Here is a 25405-nt window from a genome sequence, read left to right on the forward strand (position 1 = left end):
GTGAACCCTGAATTACAGTTTTTCACAATTGCTAAGACACATTTTCTTGAAAACTTCAACCATTTTCTCACAACCAAAACTTCAAACTACATGAAAAAAACCTGACTTCTTTGGCAAAATCAAACATTCCCTCAAAACCATTTTACCTGTACTCAAAATCAAACAATGCTTTCAGATCATACACACAGCAAGTCAATAAACACTACAGCTCATTCTTTAGACACTACATAAAAATGGAGAACACAGCAGAGCATATATAGAAAATCACAACTAGTAATATATTACTGTATGTACTGCAATAATATTGTATTGAATATTGTGTAATACTAAATGTCTAAAAATACAGCAGTCCAAATGCAAAAGGCCAAAAGGTCAAAGAAAACTGTAAATAAAAAGCATGTTACAGTACACTCAAAAAAGTTGTGCAACTTCATTGCAAGGTCAATGAGAGATTCATCCTTCCTCAGCATCATGTCTTCTACACACAGAATAGAATCAGCATCTTTTAATCAGATTCTGTTCCCCCCATTTTTCCAACACAATGAGGTTCTAATATTTATCAAACTAATGCTGGTGAAACTCCATCCACACAGGGAATAAAATCAGCATATTTTAAGCCACTACATAAACATCTCTCCTCATGTGGGTGGGGGAACGGATTCAGACACTGAATCAGGAACGGATTCAGACTCGCTGACTGACTCAGACTCTAGCACTGTTGTGCTTTTGGGTGACTCGAGCTCAAATCCTGGCTCTTGGACTTTTCTGATCCTGTCTCCCACGTTGCTTCCTGTTTACATACTATTCTTTCTCCATACCTTGCTCTTTCTCGTCCGCATCCTCTTCCTCCTTGTTCACTACCTCTTATCATCTTATACACATACTCTTCCTCCTCTCCCTATTATATTGTTTCTAACCATTGTTGGTATCAACATTCAGCGCAACATTTTAAGTTAATTTTGGCACTCCGAACTGACTTGTACTTCGTACAGTTGGTTTGGTCACATCATTAGAAATAAGTGTGAACAATTTTGAGTCGTTGTGTGTAATTGATGACAACTGTGTTGTAGTTGTGTTTAACTTTTGCCTTCCTGTGTTTATCGTTTTGAAACACTTGTGCATCACAGTGCGAAATGTGTTTTTAATGAGTGAGAATGTGTCTAGAGCTTTGCAAAAAGAGTGCATGAGATTTGCAAACAGTGTCTAACTACCTGAACTTGTTCAATGTTTTACAGAAAGACCTATTTTAACCATCTAACAATCTGCTCGTGCGCGAGGTTAAAGCGTGCAAGCAGACCATCAACGGGACAAGTAAATCTCAGCCTTTCAATTTCATAAAACACTTTTTGCAAACCACAACACACAATTCTCTATGTAACACACGAAAATCTAACAGGAAGTATCTTGATTTCCTTTTTCAAACACAACCTATCAATATGACACTCTAATTCATCAGTGCCTCACACTAACTCCTCACACGTACAAACACTCATTGCTTTACTTTACGCCAACCAATCATGACTTTAGAATAGGTCTATAAATAGGCCAAAGGTCAAGTTATATAGTTTTTTCGGACTAATACTGTATTCACAACAACAAATAATAAATAGCTTGGTTTCAATCTTGCTTTCGTGTTTACCGTGAATTTTTCAACATTTCTCTGCCAATTACTTTCAATCTTGTACAGAAATGTACATAGGAGCTCATGAAAGAAAAGCTTTAGGTTTTAAATAACTGTGTATATGATATATCCAAAATTATAATATTATGGCAAAGGTGTTTGCATCGTAAGACAAATGTTTGCTTTTGAGATGTGTTTGTGATATTTTGCAAGAGATGTGAGGCATTTTGCATTTTGTGTGTGCAATTCTTGGATTTGTGCAAGTTTTGGAGAAAAAAAAGAGTTTAGCAGTTGAAAAAAACTAGATTTATATGTGGTTTGATGTTGTCAGCTCAGTTATTACTGAGGATATGGCTCCCCCTAGAGTTCTTTTAGGTCACTTTTCAGGAATTTTGTTTTTCTTCAGCATGTTTTTGTATAGGCCTAGATATAGCGGTGCATTTAGCTACTTTTGTCAGTTTACAAATTGATACCCAACAGGTGCCCATATATAGCAAGATAACCGCTACCTCTGTGTTTGTGTTCTTACAATGTGAATGAATTTTGCTTTGCTTTGCTTTAATTTCTTTAATTTGCCTCGGATCCGGTTCTTTCTACAAAATGTATGGTCCACCCATTCTCTTGTGACTTGCTCTAAATAAGTCCAGTCTCACTGACAGACTTTCTCCCTCTGCTACCAATTACATTGCTCTTTACACCCCTTCTGTCTCACACTATATCCAGTAGGGGGTGATTTTCAGAACAGAGACAGACCCCTCCTGATGTGTATAGGCAGGGGTGGGGAACGTTGGTCCAGGAGGGTCACTGTCCTGCAGAGTTTAGCTTCAACCCTGAAAAAAACTCACCTGATTGTAGCCTTAGTGATCCTAAAGACATTAATTAGCTGGTTCAGGTGTGTACCCATTCGATAGAGAAAGATGCTTTGGCAGGAGGCCTTATCTGCTGCCTGTACAGTTTGTTAATGGGTAATCTCTGCTGCCACTATCAATGAGATCAAACCTTTAGCTTTGGAACTGGTGCTCAGGTTTGTGGTGCTGAAGCTAAAGAGATTCAAATACAGTGTTGTTTTGTTACAGGCTGAGGTCATAAAATGTGTCTGGACCTTTTCCTCCCTGTTACGTTTTTTGTTTGTGATAATGAACAAAATGTATTGAATCCTTGAATACAATCTAAGTTGCTTAAAACAATATAAGTTAACCCTATAAAGCCTGCTGTATCATATTTGATAGGCCTACATGAAGGCCTCTACAATTACAAATCAAAACTTTTCTGAAAAACTTGTACACAATATTCTATGTATCTCTGGCCCTCTTGGGAGTTCATACATTTTCAGCGAGTAAACAGCAAACAGCCTTTTTTTTGGTGTCAAATCTTTAATGATTTCATAAATTAAATGAAAGAGTGACTTTTATATTGTGTTAAGATTTCAAGATGAACATTTACTGGGCTGATTTTCTTAAATATTTATATTTTCTTTTATATTTTGTTTAAGTTTCAATAAACTGTTCCATTTCAACAAATTAGATTATTTCATATGTCAAGGAGTAAATCATTTTCATTGCAGTTTTAGTAAAACGAACTGTGGTATTTTGGCATACACTATGTAACATTGTTACATTTCTGTGAGGCACTGTCATTTTTCTCACATATTTTTTTTTTGGCAAAATGCAGGTTATTGTATATGGTGTGTTGACAAAATGCTTCCAGGCTGGAAGTTTGGTGACGGAAAAGGCGCCGCCTCCGTTCTGTTCTGTTATCCCTCCCTTTCTTCCATCCTCCGCTCACATTGCTCTTTCCTTCGGTGGGAAAATTCCTGCTGGAACATCCACGGTGGATTTGAACTCGGGAATTGTAGTGGAAAAGCAGAATTCTGCAAAACACGCCGGAGGATTTCCTCGCATGTTTTTCCTCATATTGTTCAGGTATGTGCACGTTCTAATGGTTCATGGCATGATCCGAGATGTATTGTTGTGAATTATCCGAACAGCGGTGTCGAGTGACATTCAACAACGATAGAAATGTGCACGCAGACGTCGTTGTATACACGCTGAACTTCCCAAATATACAGTTTACCCGTGAATTGCTACGCTGTTTACCTTGAAGCCGACGTGTTGCTGTTACAAACAGTATTTTGTTACGTTGAGTCACGTCGTTGGAAATGTAGTATAGATCCTGTGTGAAAAAGAACTGTTATGGAGGGTGAAGTAGAAAAGTTTCATCGTCGTTAGTCTTTTTATTACTGTTTTTTAATCAGACTTTAAATATGCAGTGTTTATTTGATCTTAAAAAAGTAAGTGATAAGTTTAAAATGGACTGAATATGAGTTACAGTTGGACTATGTGGAACAAAGTCCACTTCCTTTGCAAGCCATAGTCATTCATTCATGTTGTATGGCATGTTACAGACTTAAATGTAACCCAGTGAATCAATGCCATTCAAACGTAGACTTTTGTGCGGTTGTTTTTGTATGCTTTTCAGAAAGAATACATCATTTATTTAGTTTATTAAGGCCTATAATCCAACTCTCCCCCTCTGTCAAACTTACAGTAGGCCTACATAACTTTGTCACCAACTGGCTAATGACAGTTGAAAATAGGGCTTTTAAGACCATGACATCTGTTTTCCTCTGGGCTGGGTTGTCCCCTTTAACGCCCACTTGTAAAAGAGGCAGGTAAAAAAAGAAGAAGGAAAAAACAGAGCTTCATCTACACAAAAACAGTGTTAATTGGAGGTCACAAAAGTTCAATAAAGCCACAGCGGCGCTCACTTTTTCCACACTCGAAATAGCAAATCTGTGACCACAGAGAAATACATTTTGGTGATATATCCTCTAATAGCTGTCAAAAAAAGAGGAGTTTATCCGACTAATTTATAGTTATCCAAGAATATTGATTCGCTTCCTAAAAACAACACGCATGCACCCGAAATGATGATTTGTAAATTACATGGCATTTATTGTATGGTTGGGACTGAAGTTTCACGTTTTTTTTTTTTTTTTCTTGTTTCTGTCTTCATGTTTTTTTTTCTTCAACTTTTTTCAAAGGAATGTTCTTGAATCCCACATCTGGAGCACTCTGGTCACCCACAGATATAGTGATTTCTTCTTCCTCCTCTGCATCACTGTATTAAAAGAGGAACAGTCAAGGCCACACTGAGCCTGGCCCTGTGGCCACCCTAACCACAACCATCCCAACTGCAATCGCAATGACCAGTTATGTTGTCAGGACCAGATTGAGTTTGAATATAGTTTGTCAGTTCCAAGGACGTTGGGCTTGGTGCATAAAATGTCCCTCTGTCTTCCTGTGTCTTCGGATTTTCTTCAGAGTAGTTTACGGAAAATTAACATTTTATTTTATTTATTCATTCCAAACCTGCATTACTTTCTTCTTTGAAACAAATAATTTAATATTTTAGGAAATCTTTAAACAGATATTCATCACACAAGGCCAGTTTCTAGTGATCACAGCTGTTAAGCTCCAAGAATTTACACTTAAAAGCACCATAAAAATAGTCCATGTTGTATTTTCTAATATTTTTTATATTACTGGTCTATATGATAGCTTTGTGTGACGAACAGATTTATGTCATTATTCAATGACAGTGTTCCCCTCCAGTGAGTTGTTAAAGGGATAGTTCACTTTGAAATTAAATTTTGGTATGTTTTAGCTTACCTCAAGGGCATCCAAGATGTAGGTGTCTTTTTTTCCGCAGTAGTTTCAATTTTGATATTTTTAGGTCAAACCGTTCTTGTCTGACAGTCATATCATGCAGGTCTATGGTCACTGTCTCAAAGAGCATGCACAGAGTCCAAATTAAAACAATTCCCCATCGTCCAAATGAAACAATTCCCCATAGTAAGTACACATTGATGGCCTAAGACACGAAACGAGCGGTTTGTGTGAGAAAACGAACAGTATTTATATCGTTTTTAGCTCTTATACACAGACACGTCCAAGTGATCTGAGGGCGCGCGCGCATCCTGCTGTGTGACGTGTGCGCAGACTGGTGCATAGATATATACACTAGATGTCGCCTTAAAGACATCGTTCCAATGAACTGCCGTAGTCAAGGCGACATCTAGTGTATATATATCTATGCACCAGTCTGCGTAAACGTCACACACCAGGATGCGCGCGCGCCCTCAGATCACTTGGACGTGGCTGTGTATAAGAGCTAAAAACGATATAAATACTGTTCGTTTTCTCACACAAACCGCTCGTTTCGTGTCTTAGGCCATCAATGTGTACTTACGATGGGGAATTGTTTCATTTGGACGATGGGGAATTGTTTTAATTTGGACTCTGTGCATGCTCTTTGAGACAGTGACCATAGACCTGCATGATATGACTGACAGACAAAAACGGTTTGACCTAAAAATATCAAAATTGAAACTACTGCGGAAAAAAAGACACCTACATCTTGGATGCCCTTGAGGTAAGCTAAAACATATCAACATTTTATTTCAAAGTGAACTATCCCTTTAAGGCCACAACTGATGTGACAGGATCAGTGATTCGTAAACAAGCAATTGAATCTAAATTGTGACTTAAATTTCAATTTTTTACTCTGGATTCAACTCACATGTTGTGTGGACTATTTTATATCTTTGTCATTCTTGGTTCTTAACAGATGAATAGCTATTTTATATTCTTCATGCTATTTTGTCTAAATAAAATAAAATATATATTTTTAAATCAATCAATTTTAAATGCTACAAGTGAATTTATGCATCACAGTATTATAATGTACATAATGAAAAAAATATATTAATTTTACACTTGCTAATGATTTACAAAAGACTCTTAAGTGAACATTAGATGACGGCAAAGGTAATCTAAATGTAAAAATAAGGAAAATGAGCACCAATTAAATATCCAATATCGGCAATAATCATTATGGTACCGTTACACAGTATTGTGCATCCCTGTTGAATGTTTCACTGAAAAATAACAGCAGGTAAGTTTGAAACAACATGAGCATTAATAAATAATGGCATAATTGTCATTTTGGGTGAGCTATTTCTTTAAGATCAAAACAGCACAGAAAACCGGCAGTGGTTGTGTATAATGGAGATCTTTCTGTATACAGGTGTGTCGATGGCCTTCATCATCTTGATTTAATTACACATCTTGTTTTGGTCTGGAGGTCAGACCTGCCAGACTCCCCCTCCCTTTCAACTGTCAACCTGGCAGTGGTCAGCAGATGGTGGATTGCTTTGTGAAATACCTCCGTAAGCCACCGAGCCTCCCTCCTTCTCAAGGAATTCGCTTCACTGATGGTAGTGCTAGTGCACCAAACATGGAGGCAGCTAGCCAGACAGATGGAAGGTGAAAAGGCACTATTGCCCCTTCTGCATATCATTTCACTGAAAAGAGACCAAATGTATGTGAGTGGTTGCTATGGTGACCTCGCATTTTCAGACGACTCGGACCCATCTGCTTGCAGGCTGCACGTAGACTGAGAAAGAGAGTGGTAGGGATTTTCATATAGGGTTTTGTGTACGTGCTCCTGTTTGCTTTTTGATTGTGAGAAGCTGCTAATTGTCTAAGCTCATGTACGAAAACCACATCCTTGTTTTTGTTTCAAGAGCAGTACTTTTTCACGTAGGGTTGCTAAATCAAACTGGTGTTTTTTTTATTTGTGGTAAAATATTTTGTATTATTTTTATGTTATGGTCAGGTTTTCTTTGTCTAAGAGCTTTCGCAGAGACACAGCTTCTCTAGCTTGCATGCTGAATTGACAGTGTACCTACAGTCATTGCCTGTTACAAGCATTCTGGTGGTCCACACCCATCCCCTAACCTCACTTTTAAAATCCCCTCGCTCGTTCTTTTTTTCCTGGTTCCCAGACCTCTCTCTTTCATGAGCTGTAATCGGTTGTGATAGTTTTGGAACGCAGGCTCTGACTGAAATGTTTCTGTTTCACACAGTTCAGGGATGTGTCTTGACAGAATTAAATGGCTACAGAAAATCTGGTCCTCCTAAATGATTGATTAATCTCTGAATGTGAAATACAAACTCCTTCATAGCAGATCCGCAGGAAACCGAAATGCGGTCTTCGAAGTAGAGCTTATTGTCCTACGATCTGACAGCCCTCCTGAGGTACCTCACCCCCCCCCACCGTGATAATTACGGCCAACTCTGAGGTCTGTGTGACCGCAGAACTTTTATGCGGTCTCTTGACAGTCCTTAGCATCAGATAAAGTTTCACATACTGTGGCTGTTTTATAAAGTCGAGTTGAGGGTCAGGATTGATCTTTGTGGAAGCTCCTAATTGGAAGTGGCAGCCAAGCTCATGATTAGCATTTCTGTGATGCACTGTGGTTTTGTGTGATTAGTACAATTGTGCTGTTGAAGCCTAAAAAGTTTGTGAAAGTCAAGATGATTTTTTACACTTCTGCTGCACTTTTTTGTGTCTTTGATTTAAATTGACGCTCATTCTACCTGCAGAGGCAGCAGACACAATGCATGATTAGCACTTTTGAAAGTTTATTGGTTGGAAAACATCTGCTGTGCTAAGTCAGTTTTAATTGGCAGCATGGGCTTGCCTTTGCTCTAAAGGGCTGAAAAAACAAGTTAATGGTAGTATGTATTATTTCCAAAAAAGTAAAGTATGCTTTACATATTTGTGAAATATTTATGTATATTTCCAATTAATTCATGTATATTATATTTTTGGGGAGTCGCAACATTATAGGCAGTGAAGCCTTTAAAAAATATATATTCTATTATTATTTTTTTCTTCATTATGATATCAGGATTCTGGATGTGGTCAAATTGCACACCATATTTTTTTTGAATGGGTTTTTCCAGCATTGGACTTATTCATTGTCTGCAGCTTCATTTAGTTAAAATAAACATTTAGCCAAAAACATCTATGAATGATTTGTCTCCTACATTTGGGGTATTGTATATTTCAAGAGGTTAAATCTGTTCCACAGTGATTGATGTTTTTTTGCTTTTTTTTTAATTCTCATATGAACAACTCCAAATAATGTGGATTAATTAAAGGAAAGAGCCTTAGAATCGGCTTTTCGCTTGGAAGTGACTGGCTTAGTATTCAATATCCATGGAATGGGAGGATAAGTTCTGTCAGCTCTAAATTTGATACATGGGGTTTGGATTAGGATCTCCGATAAGAAACACTGCATTCTCACATATTGTCGCCAGATACCTGGACTCTTTATTTTTCGTTCTTTTTTTCCCCACCCTAATTTATGTGTGTGGAGAATAAATGTTCTATTCAAAGTTGCCTCATTCATGCATGAAGAGTGTTGTCCTGTTATGAACCAGCACTCGAGTTAATTGTACCAATATTCTTCCCTCATTACAACTTTATGCTCCATATCACTGGTGACGTCTTGACATAATGCAATATCCACTGATTCTGCATCAGTCTGCAAGCTATTCAGATAAGCACTGGGCAAGCATGCTGTATTTGCGCACAGTTAATGTTTTTTCAGCCTTTTTTGTTCTAAAGATCCTGTTCTTTTGTCACTTCTCCAGCTGTGTCTCTGGACTGTATATTTTGGTGGTGACCTCAGTGCTAAAGTTAAGCCTGGTCAAGACCACACTAGCTGTACAAAAAGACATGTGGGAAAAGCAGTTGTTCGTAGTTCATAGTTTTCATTTGTTTTACATGCAGCTCCTCACACATTCATCGGTTTCAAGTTCTCAATGAGACCTTTAAATTCATGTTAATGGGACAAAAAAAATAAAGTGATTGTATTTTTTGATTGCTGTCGTTTACCTGAATCTGTGTGTTGTATCGCAGGCATTCTTGATAAAGATCTTTGGCATTTTGAAGTAGCTCGAGGAAGGAAGTCTGATAGAATGGGGTTAGAGTGGAAAGGATGTTGTCTCAGGGGCCCTTGACGACCCCCCTTACTCTCCTTACTGTAGAAACAACTGTTCAGGCCAGCTTCAGAGTGCTTATAAGTCACCTTTTGGCCCTTCAGCAGGGGCCAGTCCAACTGGGAATAAATGCACTACATCATTGGATATTCTGTGCCTTCCTGTGGCCAATTAGCTTGCACCCCAGGCCCATAAGCAGTCTGCCAGATGCACCATAGCAGTGGTCTGTGGCTTTGAGAGGGAAGGGCTGTGGCACACAGTCTGTGATATGAGTGGTTATTAGAGAGGCCCCTCTCTGAGTCCACACAAGCCTAGAGATTTGCTGCTTGCTCTTCATTCAATCGGGCCCCTCAAAGACTGTTAAGCTAAAGAATTTGGATGTGTCTCGATAAAATATTGTCCAAACCTTTCAGGCCACTGTAAAAATTCCACCCAAAAAATCTCTGACTGACTTTCTTCTGTGGAGCACAAAGGAAGATATTTAAAAAAAATGTCAGAGTCAGTAAGGTCCAAATCAACACTGGACCCTATTGACTTTCATTACATGGACATTTTTTCAAAATATCTTCCATTGTTTTCCACAGAAGAAAGAAAAAGAAAAAAAAAACTGTTGAAATGTTCTTCAAAATACATTTTGTGTTCCTCAGAATAAAGTCATACAGGTTTGGAACAACACGATGGTGAGTGAATTTTTGTTTCTTTTTTTGTTTTTAGGCGAACTTTCCCTTTAAGATCAAATCAGAAATCAAACCATGCATCTTGCAGACATGCTTTAATATTTTGCCAGATATTGAGTATGATTATCATCATTCTTTAAGAGGGGTTTGAAAGCTTCGGCCTTGACTGGACAATATCTGGCATGGGACTGGCAGATATTGCACACACTCATAAATGTTAGATCACTTTTTTATTGTTCCGTTGTACTGCTGAGCATAGATGAGAAAACCATGACAAGGCTTTATTTTGTGTTGGCGTCAGCCCTAACTTTAATAGTTGTATTAGGAGTTCCGTTCCTTTAGATACAATCATCCTAAAGTCCCCAATGTGTTTTCATATTTCTTTTCAGTTGCTTTGAGTTTGATTGGTTTAAAGCCAGCTGTCCATTGAGATCACTGCTGCATTTGCTTGGCAGGAAGGCACTTCGATTGTGATTCCCACTGAACTGGACCTCACGGAAGATGATTTATGTTAACTATCATGTGAGATTCAAAAAGACAAAGTTGTATTTTTCTCTGTAGCTCAATGGAATGAGTCTTTTTTTTAAAGCTTGGAAACTTGGTGATAAAACTTTTCCTCTTGGGAACATCACACTCTCTGGTCTCTGTTAGGCCATTAGCTGAGATATTTACAGTGCTTTTATGGTTAGTCACAGATGCAGTAACAGTCGTTGTTGATTAGTCATGTCGGCATACAGACATGTGTCTGGATTCTTTTTAAGTTGACTGGCAAATTGCATTTACATGCCTAGCCTATGTTTAATTAAAGTTCCTGTCTTACATTCTAAACATTTTTAAGACGGAATATTTTAAAGGGATAGTTCACCCAAAAATGAAAATGCTGTCATATACTCATGTTGTTCCATAATACTTTTGTTTGACTTGTAAGCTCAATTTGTAATGAAACATGAAAGATTTCTGAAAGATTTCTTCTTTGAAAGTCGATTCACGCAAAAGAAATTCATTAGTTAATGGATAATAAGTGCAACTTATTTCAATATCGCGATAAAACAGTATAGTGTGATAAAAGCTTCAGCAATAGAGAAAACATGAAAATTTTATACCGTCACATGCCTAAATATGTTCATAATATATAGCAATTGTGTCTCTTCAGAAGACTTTGATTAAACTGCTCGATTCACCCAAAACGGTGATTTCAAAAAGTTCATAAAGAGTTTGCAAAATAAATCTCTTTATGAACTTTTTGAATCATCAGAGTTTTGGGTGAATGGACTTTAAATGGAGGGACAGAAATCTCTCAGGTTTCATTAAAAACCTTTTCGTTTGCATTTCGAAGATGAACAAGTCTTAAGGGTTTGGAATGACATGAGGGTGAATAATTGATTTTTTTTGTGCACTATCCCTTTAAGAAAGAAAAAAACATTGTCAGTCTTAGAACAGTGGGAGAGGGTTTTCCTAAGATGTGTTGTCAGAAGTTGATGGACTTTGCTTATGTGCTCAAATGTTGAGTCTGTTTTGATGGTTTTACCGCCATAAACTTTCCATTGCAAATTGTGATGTGACCTCCAACCTGCTGCTTTGCCTGAACAATTAATCTGATTGGTCGGTCAAACAGTCTGCCTTATGTTTTTTTCATTTTCCACTTTGTATATTTAAACACCAAAGCAGCTAGAAACAATGTGTTCCTTCTGTCTGAAATTAACATACATTATGACTGTGTTTATAGCGCTCTGTTCTTTAATCAAAGGAAAGTATGTGAGAGAAATAGGGGTGTTTGTTTTCTTTCTGGCGGATGGGTTCTCCTGATGGCTTTTGTGTTCTCTGGCTGAACCACTGACTGATTTAGATGATTTAGTCTCTTTTGTTTCTCCATTCATAACCAGAGCTCTCTTCAATGGTTGGATGATTATTAAGAAACGTGGAAGTTAATATACCGCCATATTATCCTTATTTAAATGACCTTAAATAGCTTAATTGTCTCAATATGTCTGCAGTTAAAAAATTCTGTATAGCATTACAATATTTATAGATCATGCAATATATAACAAATTTGAAGGTATTATTAGATCTTTACCGACCACAGGCGTCAAGTGGAGTCTTTTTATGTTGTGCGTGTGTGTGGTTGTGCTGCTGTGGTGTATCATGTTCCTCATCTGATCCTCATTAGAGCTGGGGAACACAAGGAGTCTGTCTGTGGGACCATAGACTGTCTCATCCTCTCTGGATGTGCCTTAGCCTTAAGTCACTGTACCACCAAAGAAATGACTTGGACCCAAACAGATGACCTTTTATAATCCCTCTGCGTTGCTGTGAGTGTCAATTGTTTGTCAGTTTGTTTCACGAGTTTGAAATGGTAAGAGAGGTCAAAAAGCCACTTTTGTGTCTAAACTCCTCCTTTTTGAATCCAGAGTCTTTGACTCCACATGAGGGTTCAGGCGGGTTGACAGAGCTGCTTCAGACCAGGATGTTGTAGAATAAAACATCTGTTATGTATTGGTTCAAAAAATTGGTACCTAATTTAGCTCTATTTCTATTCACCTTGAAATAATACCCTTGAAAGCTCAAAGCACAAATACATACTTCTGAATAGGGGTGCAACGGTACAGATAGCCCACGGTACGGTCCGTACCTCGGTTTTTGGGCCACGGTCTCGGTTCGTTTTCGGTACATGTTTTGTGCAGAAAGAGACTGCTATTTCATCCCAAAAATATGTTTTATTTTTCTTATGAGCATAAACAGAATGTCACAGTAGGAAGAACATCAATGTATGGAATAAATTAACACTCTAGTCTGTAGGCCTACTGAACAACACTAAGTAATACAACCTCTTCAACTATCACTCATATGAAATACAAAATGTAAACAAACACACTTCAAAATATTCAAGTGGATCCCAATTCCAAACCTTGATAACTGGTATATGAAGTGATCAATGTGAAAGAAAAAGTGCACTTTTACCTTTAACAAACATAAATTAGCTTGCTTTGAATAAAAAAAAGCAGAGCAAAATAATATAATAAAAAAAATACTGCATTCAGGATACAAAGTGCAATATTATTTACTCATCCACTATTGAGAGATTCTTGTGCAAAAAGATGAGTCTATCAACACTGTCTGGTGCAAGGCGAGACCGGTTGGCAGTGCACTAACGATGTCCCCAGCAGAAAATTCTCAACTTTTCAGAATGCCGCAAGCCGTAGGTCACGTGACAAGAACCAACCAGAGCGCAGCTGATGGTTGCTTTAGCAACGAAAGACGCCTCCGGAGCGCAACCGCCCTAGCGCTTTGGAAAAAGGAGAACGCGGCGCGCCTAGCGTTTTCTACGCGTTTTTAGGCGCGATATGTGAACGGCGCCTAAAGCAAAAACTAAAAGGATCAGCGCGAACTCAATGGCAAAACCGAAGTCCCGCGGGACACGAGGGTAGATTGTCCCGTGCAGGGCTGACCGAACGGTCCGGGATTTTACCGTGTACCGTTGCATCCCTACTTCTGAATCAGTATGACTTAAGCACATTCCTAAGCTTAGAGGTTAAATGGATAGTTCAACCAAAAAGGAAAATTCTGTCTTCATTTACTCACCCTCATGTTGTTCTGAACCTATATGACTTACTTTCTTCAATTAAACATGAAAGATGATATTTTATCCATACAATAGAAGTCAAAGGTAACCAAAATGGTTTGGTTACCAACATTACTCAAAATATCTTCTTCTGTGTTCCATTGAAGAAAGTCAGTCAAACAGGTTTGGAACCACATGAGGGTGAGCAAATGAAGACAGAATTTTCACTTTTGGTTGAACTATCCCTTTAAGGGTCTGTTCACACTTGTATTTCGGTTCTCTTGGTTATTAGAAAATGAGACATTAGTCTAGGGATGTCACGATGAGGAAATGTTTACGCCGCTAAATAGACAACACTGGTATTACGGATAACACCAGCTGGGGAGATATTGTATATAACTTGTGGGCATCAGGGAGCCGCTATCAATATGCAGGGTATTGAAATCACGCTCTTGCTTTTCACTTTGAATTCACAATCATGCATGCTCTGTGTTTCGGGAGTGGCAGTACTGCATATTTTACAAGATAATGAATCAATGATGCTCAGGATCTGTTACACACCAAATCCTTCACCATCTATCTTAACTCTCATCATGTGATAAGTAAAATCTACTCTTGCTGTACTGTGCTGCGACTCTGACTGCAGGAGATCGTGGTTCTGACAGCTGTACCGAACTGTAGGCAACATCACACCTATAACGAGAAGAACCAGGTATGGTTGCGCATTCTGTCCTTTTGACATCACATCCTGTTTTTGGTTCGTATAGATATCTTTGGTCCATGTTGCATTCATATTTCAGTTTGTTTGGAAGCAGACTGAGACACTTTTGAAAAGGAACTACACTAACAGAGCAATCGCACTAGAGTTAGTTTTAGTCTAACCAAACCTGCCAAGTGCACACCCTAAACAGCACCTTGTCTGCTTTGAATATGGATATTCGTAGACATATGCAGAGACCTCAGCAGTTTTTCTGCTAGAGTAAGCAGATAAATGATATCACCTCTCTCAGGCCCTCATTCTGAGGCAGATCTATCCTTTTGAATAAGTAATGGCCAACTGACACTGGTGCAGATCACCAGAAAGCCACCAGCTTTGCAACTTGACTTCATCCTGTGTTAAAAGAATTCTGTCAGCGAGTACATGCTCTCATGTGATTCTAAACATTACTGACTTTCTTCTGCAGTAGTAGTTGTAGTAAAGAATTTGGTGTATATGCATAGCCAACATACCATATATAATATGGAGGCTATTTCCAAGCAGTAGCAGTAAGACATATGTACTGTAGTTAGAAGTGACTTATGGCTCAAAATCAATAGCCAGCTTACTGTGTCGATTGTAAATCACTCGTCAGTCCAGTTAACTGTCAGCTCAGTCTAATTATGGTGTTCTCTGTGTCCATCACATCAGCTTTAGCACTCGCACTGCCGGAATGTAACAAGTTTAGCCCAAGGACAGGATCTAAGCCTCATGTGTTAATTAGTCTAGATGCACGGCGTCCTCATCAGTCTGCATTTAGAAGTGTGGCATGCAACAGGGGGCACATTTATAAACCTTATCAGCCTGGCTCATGAATATTTATTAAGTGACATTCTGGGGTGCTTGCCAAATTAGGATTATTGCTTACCGATTGTGCATTTGTATGTTTAGTCCACTGCCAGTATGACAATGCTTCACAGAGAGCTCACACAAATATGCACGGAAGCGTTTGAAAGGTGCCGCCCATCTGCTGTCATGGGCATGAGATAAAAAAGGGGAATGAAATTGGCTTACTGTCTTTATAAGCAAAATATATTGCAATTTTATCTCTAATATTCTCTTATCTCCAATATTCTATGTATTGCCCAGCCCTTGTTGCTTCATTCAGTTAGGATTTTTGCAGACCACCATGGAGATCATCAGAAGATTTGAGTAATTGCCTGATTACATAAGCAGAAACAACTGTGTTTTTGACTTCTGCTGCAATTTGGTTTTAAGTTATTTTACAAGACATTTATCTCAGCTTCATGTGATCTGCAAAAAATGATCTTTCTGATGTTCCTGTGATTAACATTTAAATTCCCTCAAGATTAAAGTGTGTCTGTGTGTGTGTGTGTGTGTGTGTGTGTGTGTGTTGCGACAGTCTCCTGCTCACCAGACACATTCCTTTGACTGTGTTTTGATTTTTTTAATTGGGCCCTTCCAGCTCTCAGATGGAGCTCAGTTCACTCTCTATCACTGCAGTTTTTGCCTCATGGGCTCCGTAGCGTTTGATCACCCAAACCAGTCTTACACTTTTATATGTTCAGTCATGGTCATGACAAATGTTTTTGTAGTCTGAGGGATCTGATTCATTACTCAGGTTGTGTTTGATGGTTTCATTAAGGTAGCCAATTTTTTGGTCTGGAGTGAGGAATTTCTTCTGACTTGTGTAGAGTAGTTTGATCTACTTTTAGTATATGCCTTGAAAAGATCACTCTCAATCTCCATAATACTTTGCCTGAAGCTGTTTCATAGAAGTTGTGCCCGGGGAGTTTTTGGATTTCACTTCACTTTTAGTTTAGTGTTTTGAAAACTGTAGAGAACATGAGGATCTGCTTTGCTGTTAAAACCACTGATCAGCGTGGTCATGTAGCTGGATGTTTTCTTTGGTGTGTTACTAAGGTACTCCAGTATATGTGTGTGGGTTTGAGTGCTATGTATATATGCATTTGTCATTGAGTCATTGTTCAGGAATGCACAGTGTGTCCTAAACTAGACTGATACCTGAAACCTGGAATCGTGAAGACCTGGAGTTTCCTGTTGACACTGGGAGGAGTCAATTTATGATGGGATTAATCATTGTGGACAAGGTTGATGATTGAGAACTAATATAATCAGGGGTGCGCATATGTGGTAAAAATAAATGATGCGCACCAGAAAACATGGAGTGAAGCGCTTTTGAGTACCAACAATTTTGGGGACAGGGACATGTTTACTGGAGTAGGATTTTGCTCTATCTCTGGTAAGATAGCAATCATGATGATAAATGTGTTCTTTAATTACTAGGGGTGCAACGGATCGCAGTTGATCCGTACGGACCAGGCCCCCATGGTTCGGCACGCATATGATTCGTGGATTAACTGCTCAGTTTAACCATCACAGAGTAAAAGTTTATCATTTGGACATGCTTTTTCTTGCCAATTTACAACTTCAAACGATTTTAAACGCAGAAGAAGAGGCGTAAATTGGGACTCGCATGCTGTTATCTGTGCGAGAGAGAGAAGCGCGTTTCAGACAGCCCTCGAACACTGAATTGATTCCTCTTTTGCGTTTACTTGTGCTTGAACGGACACATACACATAAAATTATGTCAAAATACTCAGTATTTGTCATGTCAGTATATTCGGTCCGTCCATTCGGTTTTAAAGTGACAGCAGCCTAATATATCTGCTGTTGTCTGTGTCGTTAATGTTAATAAAATAAAATAAAATCATCATCATAATCATCTACCATGTTCGAGAGAAAAGAAGATGAGGAAAGCAGTCAGGAGGAAAGTGATGATGACAGCTTGTAGGAAAAGTGTATCGCGTAGTGTAAGTACCTAGCAGCATCTCCAGGTGCTCTCTTGAGAACCAGACCAAAAAAGTTATGTGCACCCCTGAATATAAAGATGCCTTATACGAGATGACTTTGGAAAGAAATATCATAGTGGAACTGGGAACTTGTCTTCCAACCAAGGCACACACCAGGCCTGCACAGTAAATTATATCTCGATATTTTCTGGGATTTTGTCGATAACAATGACTAAGTGATGTTTTGCTTAGTGTTACTGTGCTGGTAACTTGGCAGGCTTAGGACTGCTGTGGACAGCTGACTCCTGAAGTTTTTGTTATTCTTCATATTTTGTGCGGTGGTGGTTAGTTAGCAGCAGTGACAGAAATAAAAATTTCCAATAAGTTTAAATTTGATTTTTAAATTGGCATTTTTTTCTTGCCTAATTAATGCATAATTTATTATGTGAAATTATTACATTTGAACTAGGGCTGCACAATATATTTTTTTAGCATCAATATCGCGATGTGTGCATCCGCAATAGTCACATGCGGTGTCAAGTACAGGGGTCGTAGTTGATCCGTGATCCGTACGGGCCAGCTGACCCCCGGTGTGGAGCACATGTAATTCACGGATTAATTGCAAAGTTTAACCATCATAGCGTGAAAGTTGTATACATGTAATGTAATGCAATGTATATGCACTCTCTCTAGGCGTGTTTTTGAAAAGCGAGGGACTCAATAATGTCAAATTGCACATCGTTAAAACAACAATTACGATATTATCGTAGACAATATATTGCAAAGATGGTTTCCCTTCAGGCCTTTTGATATGGTCTCATTGGTCACCGCCACACTAGTCAAGCAGAGCCATAGTAAAACAAATATTTGTCGGGTGGGGTTTCCTTTACATTTATTTGAAAAAGACAAACACAGGAGGAAAAACTGATCTTTCTCGTGACAACTTAATTATTTCTGGGAGTTCACTGTGGAAATCACCAGTCTGGTGAGTGCTGGTTTTTATTTCATTTCATTAAGAAAGTGAATTTGTTAAATCAGGATGAAAAATACAGGTTTGTTTTTAGGTATAAATTAGGCTAGGTTCTTGTCAGATTTTATTTTTAATTGAATACATTATTGAAATCTGGTTTGGAGATTATATATTCTATGCTATGCTATGCTATGGAAGTATGAATACCTCTATTCTGTTCTGTTCTGTTGTAATACTGCTGATGGCAGTTTTCCTGTGAATTTGCACATGTCCTGCTAAGGCAGTATTGCACACTGGACTCTAAAATGGTAAAATTGGCTTCAAAGTCAAACCCCTTGTAAGTGTGAATCACCACTGAGATTTATCTGCTTAAATTTGTTTATGTTGGTGAGTCTGGTTTAGTGCCGTTTCAGTGGTTTGGACTTGTTTGTATGTTTGCATTGTGTCAAAGTTCTGTAAACACTAGAGAACATCAGGGGCATTTTGTTTAATTCTTCAAGATGAGTTTGGGTCTAGTTTTTGTAATCCATGGGTTCCATGCAAAGCTTTGTTTACTGCATGTTTTTACCGCTGAAAATGCATGCTAACATTTTTTTGCTTGCTTGCTTTCAAAGCTGAATGTTAAATTGAATCATGATATGTAGATGAGAGAGAGAAACCAAAACTGAAAAACACGCTGTGCTATAAATTAAACCGAAAAAGCGGTGTCTTCTGTAGCGTTACGACCCCTTCTCAATTTCTTAACTCACCTGCTTTCTTCAAAAACTTATTTGCACGTTTATGTAAACCCAGGTTCATCACAGACGTTGCAGCAACAATAATTGGTGAGGAAATGATTTTGAATGTTTGATTGTAGAGTTCTAGTCTACATTCCCTCTCTTGCTGCAAAACGCATATTCTAATGGGAGCAATTCACATCCAGACCCCTTTAGAGCTGTCCAGATCTCTGCTTTGTTTCACAGTCACATGAATCATGAGGAAATTTGCTATTAAGAGCACAACTGCATCTGTGCCAGCCACAATCTCACACACTGTGACACTCAATAGTCTTTTTGTTCAGAGCAAATTGATGAACTGGCAGCTAGTAGTTTATAGGAATTTTTACTTACAAGTGTTCACCACTGATATATATTTAGGACATATAAAACTGGCTGGCCATCTTTTGGAGGCACATTCATTATAGGAAAGGTGAGTATTGGCTTTTAGCTTTTGTTTGGATTTTTGGTTGGCAAAGAAGGGTAAAGCTTAGCGCAATTCTCAGTATTGAAGCAAGGGGCTCTATAGCTGGCATTAGCGCAGTCACTGTGGATCTCAAACTCAAGCCAACACACACACACATACAATTGTAGACAACAATATTTGAAGGCCCCGCCTCACAATTTCTACCCAATAAAATATTTTAGAGCTTGACATTACAAGAAAGATGCATATTGTTTATAAAAAATAACCAAATAATAAGAAATATATTTGGGCCCCGGCCCCCTGGTTAAGAACCATTGCATTAGCACTAATGTGTTCTTTTGGTCAGGTTAACTGAAGAGAAGCTTGCTGAGGGCGTTAAAGGTTTTTAAACTATTGACATGTTTATAGCTGTCTGTTTATGGCATGGACATTTGTGGGTAACATATAGAGTATGTTTCTGACCTTATGACTTGCACTTGGCACTAAACTGTTATTTGTTTGAATTTATGAATTTGTTGAAATCAGTTTTGAAGCAGTCCGTGTTTATTTGATCAAATAAGTAAAATCAAGTATATTAAAGGGTAACCTAACCACTGAAGGTTAGAAAAGAGCAATACACCTTCAGATAGTGTGAATGCTGTTTAGGTGGAGCAAATAGATAAACTAGGCTATATGATTAACACACTGGCTCACAGCCATTTGTAATGAAGCCATGAATTAAAAATGAAAGTGTCACCTCAAAATGACTCCGTGGTGAGGTCTGAAAACAAATGCCGCATCAGTTCATTAAACCATGAAATTGGCTTTTATGGGCGTAATGTGGGAATTGATACAGATAACATGAAAGAAGTAGAGGCGAGGTCAAAGAGAAATTTTGGCAATGAGATTGAGGACGGGAAGATTTATAGTGGGAAATTTGACTAGAAATGGATTGAAGAGAATATAGATCAGGCCTACAAAAAGACTGTTTCTGAAAAAACATGATTTGTTTTCCCCCTCTCATTTGAGCAAACAAGAAAGAGCTCATTTGGTTGAATCAGCAAGATTGATGTTTCGTCGTGCTGATGACTTAAAAACACCCTTGAACTCTGTCAGTGATGAGTCAGATGTTGTCTTTGCATACAGCTATGAATAGCCTAACCTGTGATGAACAGATAAATTGTGGTTTTATCACCTTCAGTGACACTGGAAAGATGGTTGGTTGTTTTTTTGTTTTGTTTTTTACCACAAAATGGTTATTTTTAATCAAATCAGCTATCATATGGTTAATGGCTATCAATTTTAATATATTAAATTCGATTTTTTACAAAAGGCATTAGAAAATTAGTATGCATCTTTTCGCATTACTATTACAACACTAGAAAACAGAAAATATTGCTCAAGTAGTTTTGTTTCCATTAAACGTTTGGATCATAATTGTAAACCATTTTGAAAAACACAATTATCATTCATGTCATATGACAATTGCAGGGTTTATTCTATAATTTGACAAACATTAGGTTGTGTGGTTTTATAGAGAATAACTTGGCAACTATATGATTTTCATGTCTTTCTTCTTGCTAAGGTTTTAACTTTTTCTGCTTAACGTCAAACGTGTTTCTTCTTGCTCTGAAACCACACTGCATAGCATCAATTTGAACTTCCTGCCAGAGATCAGCAGTTTTGCAATGAACAGTGATCAATAGTTCAACAAGAGCATTTTAATTAAGTTATAGACCCATTCGGATATTTAAAGTTCATCCACTTTTTTTTGGATTCTCTCTCTATTTGTATTTGTGCTTTTAATCTGAATATTTCTTGATGGCAGAATGCTTTCCTAAATCTTTATTTCTGGGGGGTTTTGGCCTTGATATTCCAGATCGCTCTCTTCCCTGCACTTTCAGGTTTTTAGTCTGTAGCTATTTCATGGATCATATGGTTGCAGAAATGTAGCATTGCCTTCCTCACTGTGAAGAAAGACTGATCCGCTCATGTTAATGGAAAACTGCCTCAGTGGAGCCGACCAAAGTCACATGGTCAAGCTGGAGGAAGCATTTCGTCACGGGTCTGAGACTGCCACGGTGAAACTCAAACACACAACAGCCATTTGTTTAAGTTTGCATGTTTATAGCCTGGTTCTGATCAGCGCAGAAATTCTCAATTGATCGGTTAGCTCCCCTAGAGACAGCAGATTAAATGAGATTAATTTGTCACACGCTGCGTAATATGGTACAAATTAATGTCCAGTAGTGTTGTTTTACGTTGCACTGAACTGCATTTCCCTGTCCCAGCGCACATGTAGCTAACATTTCTTGGCATGTCTGACTCCGTCACACACAGTGTTTTGCCCTTTTATTCTTGCCTTGCCAGGATGTTTGTAAATCAAGCATCCTGTCTTTTAACCCTGTGCGCTGTGGACGAGCAAGAGACCTAAAAAGGCATTGACAAAGAGAGTGGACACAGACAGACTTGATCAGTTGTAAATAAGTGTTGTATATTTCATCAGTGGCAGGAGGAATCCCATTCAGTAGAGAAATGTCCTCTGCCATCTGCCCCTTTCACAAAGACTTTCCCCTCCTCCCCTTTCCTCCCTTTCCTCTCCGTCTTCCTCAACTCTTTGCCCTCTTCCACAGCTTCTTTTCATACCTTTCCTCCCTTACTTTGACTGTCTGCATTATTCAGTCTGGCTTGGATTATTCCAGTCCATTTGCATTTTACATTTTCCAGGATCGTGTCGGCCTTTAACATCTGATCCTTATTAAACCGCATTAACGTACACATACTCCATATAATCGGCACTATAAGACTGAGCACCATTAGCCGTGGTAAAATTAGAAGAATGCACTGTTCCTTGACTCATCTTTAATATACCTTGTTTTCATCTTTAAGCCACGCATGTGTGCGTGGACTGTTGGGTATCATTAACAATACATTAGCTTGTCAAAGGATATAGGCTACATTACACACATGCACCTTTACATTGTAGTCTCCTGATAAACCATATGTTGGCCAAGCTGAGGATACGGGGAGAGCGGCGTTAGTCTGTTCTGTCATGTTGGTGGATGTTCAGAATGATGGATTAGTTTTAATGGTGGACATTGAACCATGAGGACAAACCACACTCTGTGAGGTTCAGCTAGATCGCTTAGTTTCAGAAAGACAGAATAATTTTACATTAGCCCAGGTCTACTTATTGTATAGTATACTAGGTCAGTCAGTGAGAAATTGAGTGTCCATGATCAAGAACAGGAAAAATCCTTTAAAATCTAAATTAAAACACACATCCATGTTTCATGTTCCTAGTAATGCCGTCTTTGTTGTTTCCGTTTGGTTTTTGGAAAAAACAATTTTCAAGAAAAGTTTTGATTTAATGAATCTAAATGTCATGTGGTGTAACCATCAAGAAAAAAAGTAATGTAATATGTGTCCACATCTTAATAATAATAATAAAAAAAAAATAATAATAAAAAAAAAAAATATATATATATATAAATAAATAAATAAATAATATATATATATATATATATATATATATATATATATATATATATATATATATATATATATATATATATATATATATATATATATATATATATATATATATATATATATATATATATAATTGTTTTAATTTTTTTTATTCAGATATGATAAACATGGTCCTCAGAGAAATGGTGTATTGAATTTCACTTTTTGTTTTATGCACAATTCTATAGACCTGTATATGCTTGGGCTGTAATTTTTTTTAAAACATAAACAAATATTAATTATGAATACATTAATTAGGTATGTAACAATATACTGTCACAATATATCGCAATACAAAAATGCAACAATATGTATCATGGATAGTGACAATCTGTATTGTGTAGTTCACCCAAAATGAAAATTATGTGTGAGGGGAAAAAAATTCAAGTTTACAGAGTTTTAGTGTCATTAAACTACTATATATAATGTTGAATATAATGTATAAATAATGCAATGGGGGAATATCTGTGGGTCCTGATAATGCTAAATGTCTTATGTTACCAGTAAAAAGTGGCCTACATTATTTTAAATATATCTAGTCAGCGACAGAGTGCAAGCATTTTCGTCTAAAATAATTCTTTATTTTCAGCTTCATAATCATGAATATTTTTATTCTGGTGTCACCATTGTCCAGTGCATTGGGTTTCCAGCACCAAGTCCAAGCCTATTCATTTCCACCCCCAATGTAATCCCAAATTTAGCATTTTAATCAACAGTACATTTTTTTTGTTAACATTTTACCATATGTCTTGGAGTATCTCAATAATAATGTATCATGATATTTATCGAATCGTGACATGTATCGTTACACCCCTAATATTAATATACTTATTATATTAACAATAAAAACAGAAACGAAAATGATAACAGAACAATAAACTATAACTGTGTTAAAAACGGTCAGCTTAAGGTAGCTACAAGTATTAAATGCAGTTAAATTTCAAAATAACTCCCAATATCACACACTAGAGTTGTGTGGGGTGGGGGTAAATTTAGCACGACCTGCTGTGACGTCACAATCATGTTGCATTGTGGTCTATGGATCTGTCTGAAGTGTACATGTTGAGTAGACTTGCTCCCTTGGTCAGAATCGAGGGGTTGAGGGTCTGTCTAAATAAACTTCCCTCGTCCACTTGACCAAGTTGAACACATTTCAAAGTGGCGGTGGGGATTCCCCTGAGAGGAAGTGCAGGAAGTTTGCTAGTTAAACGCTACTCTGCAGCTTTGTCCTCACATCGCCCCCTGCTGTAAGGATGAGGAAAAGCCATTGTGCAGTAACTGGTTGTGTAAAATCCTGTGCTAGCTGGAGGATTTCAGTCATTTTTTCTACTACAAATACTACATCTCCCTTCATTAAACCCACTGAGGTGAATGATTGTCATTTTTCATGGACTCCCCCAGGGCAGTTTGCTCAGTGATTGTTTAATTTTCTTATTTAATGAAAGGCAGAAGTCTGATTAATTTGAAAATGGATAGACTTGTGTACAGGAAAAGGACTGTTTGCATTTCATAGATTGTTGTGCTTTAACTGATAAATTGACAAATATGGTGATGTATCATGTATGCTCTATAGGCCTATGCCCTCTCCACAGGATTGACAGTGTTGTAATCATACTGTGAAATCACAAGTTCAGGCATAATCCTGTCTTGTCTCGTCAGTATTTCTTCCCTTTCTGCATGGTATGTGTCCTGTTGCTGCTTCTCTCTTGACTTTTCATCACCTTCTGACTTTGTCCTACTTTTGCTTCCTGTTTTTCCTCCCCATTTTAATGTCTTACCATTTCTTTTGGAAAGCCTGTTTTGGAAGTCTGTTTCAAAACAATAAAGAAGGTAATTGAGAGAAAGTGTACAACAACGAGTAAAGTCACATTATGAGATTTGAGAAGTCGCTATTTCAATAAAGTCACGTTGCATATTGTCACAATATGAGATATAGAAATTCGCAATTACCATTTTTCTCTGAGGCAGAAATGGGCTTCCAATACAACCTTCTTCCTTATAGCTCTATTCAACTCACTTGTTCAGTGTTTTGCATGACTGAAATCTTGTTCTGGTTGATACATGGTTGCAGACTTGACCTCGAACTCATAATCTGCTCATGCAGGATTTTGAGTGTTTATTATTGTCGTTTCATGCCTCGTTGAATGAGATGATGAAGAGATTAACATCTTAATGCTTAACACCCCTTAAATGAGCACTCCCCTCTGACATATCACCAGTTCTCCCTTTCTCTCTCTCTCTTTTTGGCTGCTTTTATTTCATAATTCTCTCTATTACATGCTACTCTATATGTAAGACCTTCTAACTCCCTGATCCATTAAATTCCTCTTGGGATACTAACTTTGATCATGTTACTAGTGATTATTTTCACAAGAGGCCCCTGTAAGTATGTGACAGGCTTGGCTGACCCCCAAATGAACCTTTTCCTGATGTCCCACCAAGTCAGAGAATTGACATCTGTCCCATCTGTTGTAATTCTTCCTATGAATGTCAGGACTGTTT

At 37.8% G+C, this 25405-nt stretch overlaps 1 protein-coding gene across 1 annotated transcript in view; it reads left to right on the forward strand.

Annotated features, from left to right (window-relative positions):
- The first annotated feature begins 3404 nt into the window (after positions 1-3404).
- The window catches only part of ccdc102a (coiled-coil domain containing 102A), a 65019-nt gene continuing 43018 nt past the window's right edge, over positions 3405-25405 (forward strand). The window contains exon 1 of the mRNA XM_079866235.1: positions 3405-3543. The gene's annotated coding sequence lies outside the window, so the exon portion shown is untranslated. The remainder of the gene's footprint in view (positions 3544-25405) is intronic.

The sequence above is a fragment of the Squalius cephalus genome (genome assembly GCF_949319135.1).
Source record: "Squalius cephalus genome assembly, chromosome: 3".
NCBI lineage: Eukaryota > Metazoa > Chordata > Actinopteri > Cypriniformes > Leuciscidae > Squalius > Squalius cephalus.